Here is a 6274-nt window from a genome sequence, read left to right as displayed (position 1 = left end):
AAAAAATTCAGACAGTTTATTTAGCGACAGTATTCCTCTACTAGGATAATCCTTGTTTTCTTTTTTTTTCTTTCTTTTCTTTTTTTCTTCTGGTGTTAATTTTGATGTTCTAAGAACAGAGGAAAGTAGCAAGAATGATACAAGGAAATTCTGTATACCCTTTACACCGATTGATCAATTATTTTGCCATTTTTGCTTTATCAGTCATATATATATACACAAACTTTTTTTAACCAAATGGCTTCAGCATCCATTGATGATTTTCTAGCACCAACATTCTTTTGATATTTTATTGGTTGCTATTATACTATAAGGAAGAGCTTTCTCTTCCCTCTTATTTATTTCTATCAGTAAAGACTAGTGTCTTAATTTATTCTATGAATTACTATCATTATTTCCTTTGACACAAATTGTTCCAGATTTGGCTAGTTGAGGCACCTTCAAGGTGACTTCTGTGTGGTCCCTTTGACATGTTCCCATCACTTATTTTTTAAATCACTTCCTTGCTTTCTGGCACTACAAGATGCCCCAGGTTCACCTTGTTCTTTCCCAGCCCCAGCCCTGGAATCTGCCATTTCTTCAAAGAGTTCCTTTTAGTGGGGAAATGGTATTTAGAACCAAGATCTAGGATCTTGATGAGTTCATTACTACCAGTGTGTAATTCCTTCTATGTCTTCTCAGTAGACAAAACTAGGAAATACGTGCATGAATCCTAACCAATGTATACATACTTAGCAATATGTATACCTTTTTAAAAAACATGAATTCATGCTAATGCCTCTCATTCCAATCCAAAAATGCAAGGTTGATTTAGTTTTTGCCCTTTCCATATTTGTAAATCCCTTTTCAAACAGAAAGAAATCTGGATCCTATTATCCTCAGTAAATTTACTTATTTGTGTAATCCAAGAAAATACTTTAAGTAACTTCAGAATTGCTAATCCATTAGACTGTAAAAATGAGTTTTCCAACTAGAATTCAATATTGTTTACAGTTCCTTTTGTCTATAACCTCATGGTGGCGTGTGGTCAAAATGTTGTGTTTAACAAGCCTGCTAACACGACTTCAATATTTGATGCAGTTCTTTTCATCTTTAATCTGATTGTAGTCAAAATACTGCATTCAAGAATTACTTGAGTTAGTTCTCTCTCTCTCTCTCTCTCTCTCTCACACACACACACACACACACACACACACACACACACACAACACAGGCACACAAGGATGGGAGTATGTCAAAAGGACACAGGAGCCAAGCTGAAAAGGCTGCCAATAGCCAATGCTGGAACCATTTGAGCAACAAAATAACTAACATAGTGTTATATTATAACCCAAAGTATAAAGTAAATATGCATGAGTGATATACATATATATATCACTACAAGATGCCCCAAGCTCATCTTGGACATCTTGGACATTACCTGCCTGTTCCTAGAAGCAGTCATTTCTCTAAGGGAACCTTGGTTGCTTTTCTTGGAAAATGTTGTTAGAAACCAAGAGCTAGGTGCTGGGTATGGGTGGTTGTTACCAGGGTGTCATTGCTTCTAGGCTTTCTCAGTGAACAGAGCTAGGAAATATATGTATGTATACTAAGCCATGCATACACATCTATCTATAATTATTTCTGTATCTATCCATCTCTATATATATTTTTTGTTTGTTTGGTACTTGTTTTTTTTATTAATTAAAGAAAAAAGAAATTAACACAACATTTAGAAATCATTCCATTCTACATATGCAATCAGTAATTCTTAACATCATCACATAGATGCATGATCATCATTTCTTAGTACATTTGCATCAATTTAGGAAAAGAACTAGCAAAACAACAGAAAAAGATATAGAATGTTAATATAGAGAAAAAATAAAAATAATAATAATAATAAAAAAGACACAAACAAACAAACAAACAAAAAACTATAGCTCAGATGCAGCTTCATTCAGTGTTTTAACATAATTACATTACAATTAGGTATTATTGTGCTGTCCATTTTTGAGTTTTTGTATCTAGTCCTGTTGCACAGTCTGTATCCCTTCAGCTCCAATTACCCATTATCTTACCCTGTTTCTAACTCCTGCTGGTCTCTGTTACCAATGACATATTCCAAGTTTATTCTCGAATGTCGGTTCACATCAGTGGGACCATACAGTATTTGTCCTTTAGTTTTTGGCTAGACTCACTCAGCATAATGTTCTCTAGGTCCATCCATGTTATTACATGCTTCATAAGTTTATCCTGTCTTAAAGCTGCATAATATTCCATCGTATGTATATACCACAGTTTGTTTAGCCACTCGTCTGTTGATGGACATTTTGGCTGTTTCCATCTCTTTGCATCTCTATATATTTTAAGATAATCCTGAATTCATACTGAAGTTCCAGTACTACATGCTTCAATCTAGCGTCCCTCCTTGATTATCTATAACCTCTTACTGCAACAGCAGGAAACCCGGATCCCACCATCCACCACCCATTTATTTATTTATTCAATCCCAGTATATATTTATAGTGATTTCTGAATTAACTCATACTTCCATGGGAGACAACTTTACCAACTAGAGTAAAGTGTTTATGTACATTTTCTTTAATAGTCTTGCAGTTGCCAATCAAAACATCATTTTCCAAAGTTACATAGGTCAGCTCATTTTCCCCACCCTCTTCAGTGAGGTTATGTCATTCATTTGTAATACAGTTAGATTATGTTGTCACAGTCTCTATTCCATACAGGCATCTCCTGACTTCCTGGTTGAGTTTTTCTTTCAAATTTGCATACAAAAAGGTGCATTCTTTGTGCTGTAAATGTCTACAGGTTTTGACAAATGTATTTTAGGGTTTTCCTCCTGTAGATTTTTAAAACATTTCTTATTATGTCTCTTCCTAAGTATATTACCTTCTTTGTTGCTATTGTAAATGGGGTTTCCGCTATCATTACATATTCTAACTGGTTATTCTTTGTATATGTGAAGGCCATTGATTTCTCTATTTTAATTTTATATCCTTCCCCTTATGAGGACTTTTACTGCTAGAGTTAGCTTTATCGCTGATTCGTTAAGATTTTCCAAGTACAAAATCTTATCATCTGAAAATAATGATATCGTTACTTCTTCATTTCCAGTTCATATGCCTCTAATTGATTTCTGTCATCCAGTTATCATTGTCCACTAAAAGGAACAGGGCTCCTTGGAGGAATGCCTGATTCCAGGGCGGGGGCAGGGAAATTACAAGATGTGGCTAGAACGTCTTGTTTTATTATCCATTGAATGAAATTTAGTAGAAAAAGAATCCATGAGTTCAAACAGAAATAAATAAATAAATAGAACAGAAGAGAAAACTCTTCCAGAATGCCTACTAATAAATGTAGAAGGGGTGATTGGATTAGAAAATCACTATTTGGCAACCACCACCGTAATAATTGCCTTAGGCAAGAATCATCCATGGATGCTAAAACTAATGGGTGAAAATGTGATGAGGAACGTAATAGGTACATAGCATCCAAGTATTGCCATGGAAATTACTTCCTAAGTGTAATGAGGAAAAAGGTAACTTTACAATGGAGGAACCTGGCAGACACCCCCTTAACATCACCAATATGAGGGTAAACTGGTACCATGTACCTCCTGATGTGATGTGCTGGGAAGAACACAGCATCACTTGTATGGCATTTCTGCCCAAAATTTATAACCTGAATCTAATAATGAGAAAACATCAGAGAAACCCCGTTGAAGGACATTCTACAAAATACTTAGCTTGTACGTTGCTTCAAAAACACCCCAAAGTCATGCGCAAAAAAAGAAAAACTGAGGTGCTGATCCAGATGAATGGAAACTAAAAGCACATCACAACATGTGGTCCTAGACTGAATCCTGGATCAGATTTTTTTTTTTTTTTAGTATAAAGGACATTAGTGGGACAATTAGCAAAATTTGAATAATATTTGCAAAATAGATAATAGAATTGTAACCGTATTGGTAATTATACTATGATTGTACAAGAGAATGTCTTTCTCTTCTATGTCTTTAGGTAGAAGAGCATTAAAACAGTAGGCCTGACACTGCCTATCCTTTGATTTGAAAGACATGATTACAAGACTAGCCCTTGACTGGCATCTGGGAATTCAGCTGATAAACCATTTCTTACACTGATATAACACCTTTCCTAATGGGTAAGCATGGCTCACTGTGCCTCAATTGTTTGTACAATCAATGTGGTTTATGCCGAATACCTACTTTCCTTCTGGGAGTCTGGAATTTCGGTAGGAGCTGGGCAGAGAATACTTACATGACCCAATAAAAAACCTTGGGCATGCTCCGTGGGATCAACAATGCCATCCTGACCAAAAGGGGGAAAAGAAGTGTAACAAACAAGGTATCAGTGGCTCTGAGAGTTCAAATAGCATCAAAAGCCTGTTCTGGAGGCTACTCTTATGCAAACTTCAGCTAGATATTGCTAATTGCAGTGATTTACCAAATCCAAACTGTGCTGGTTTGAAAGGATGTATGTCCCCTACAAAAGCCATGTTGTAATCAAAATCCCATTTCGTAAAATGGCAGAATAATCCCTATTCAATATTGTATGTTTGAAACTGTAATCAGATCGTCTCCCTGGAGATGTGATTTAATCAAGAGTGATTGTTAAACTGGATTAGGTGACGACATGTCTCCACCCATTTGGGTGGGTCTTGATTAGTTTACCGAAGTCCTATAAAAGAGGAAACATTTTGGAGAATGGGAGACTCAGAGAGAGCAGAGAATGCTGCAGCACCACAAAGCAGAGTCCACGAGCCAGAGACCTTTGGAGATGAAGAAGGAAAACGCCTCCTGGGGAGCTTCATGAAACCGGAAGCCAGGAGAGAAAGCTAGTAGAAGCTAGCAGATGACGCCGTGTTCGCCACATGCCCTTCCAGCTGAGAGAGAAGCCCTGACTGTATTCACCATGTGCCTTCATACTTGAGAGAGAAACCCTGAAATTCATCTGCCTTCTTTAAGGTATCTTTCCCTGGATGCCTTTGATTGGACATTTCTATAGAGTTGTTTTAATTGGGACATTTTCTCGGCCTTAGAACTGTAAACTAGCAACTTACTAAATTGCCCTTTTTAAAAGCCATTCCGTTTCTGGTATATTTGCATTCCAGCAGCTAGCAAACTAGAACACAAACCAACATCACTTCTGTTAACCCTAAAGAAAATTTAAGGCTCCCTCTGAGATTCTACAAAAGTTTCATGCACTAAGTTTACTTTACAGAAGCCTATAACCTCCAGATGGTTCCAAGGCCAGATAAGTCCTGAAACCCAGAGGGACCAGCCTCTCCAAGAACATCAACTAGTTCCATTCCCCTATTCTATATTGTTGACACCCCTTTTCAACATGAAAAAGTTAGAATGAGCAAATTGCTAAAGACTGGGAGCAGGATCAAAGGAGAAGGAGGAGTTATAACAGAGAAGATAGGATTTAACAAATGAGTATGAGTGCTGGATCATTATACTGATGTTTCTTTTTAGTCTCCAGGGTCTTGGAGCAGCTAAAAGGAAACACCTGAAATTGTGTAACTGTACCCTATACCGAGTTTTGAAATCTGTCCTATAACTACTTGTTACAATGTATTTTGAAATATATATTTTTTATATATACTTTATATTTCACAATAAAAAAACATTAAAAAAAAACAAAAAAACTTGGCTGCTGTGTCTCTAGTGAGCTTTTCTGGTAGATAACACTTTGCACATGTTACAACTCATGACCGAAGGAATTAAGTGCATCCCATGAAAATCCACTGGGAGATGATGCTTGCAAACATGAGATGGGTATCCTCTGGACTCCTCTCCATGTGAGTTTTCCCTTTGCTTGATGGAGGGAGAGAACATAAGGATGCCTGCACTTAGATTTTTCTAGACTCTACCTATGCCTATGGCTTTTTTTTCCCTTGCAGACCCTATCACATATGCCTTCAATGTAATAAACATTAACAATGAGTACTACTTTTTGCTGAGTCCTGTGAGTTTACAGAATCACTGAATCTGAAGATAATACTAGGGAACCCCAAACACACACACACACAGGCACAGAGAGGGAGAGAGAATGTCGAAGGAAAGCTGATAAAATGTTAACACTGGTTCAGTGGCAGAATGTTCAATTCCCGGACCGTGCACCCCCCAAAAATGTTAACACTGGAGAATATGGATGAAGGATATATAGGAGTTCTTTATTATCTTGGAGTGTTTCAGTGTGAAGTTTGTTAGCCTGAAGTTATCTCAAAATAAAAAGAAAATTTTTAATTA

This window comes from Tamandua tetradactyla, chromosome X (assembly GCF_023851605.1).
Source record: "Tamandua tetradactyla isolate mTamTet1 chromosome X, mTamTet1.pri, whole genome shotgun sequence".
In the NCBI taxonomy this organism is placed as follows: Eukaryota; Metazoa; Chordata; class Mammalia; order Pilosa; family Myrmecophagidae; genus Tamandua; species Tamandua tetradactyla.
The sequence above is the reverse complement of the archived record's forward strand: the minus strand, read 5'-3'. Positions refer to the sequence as shown.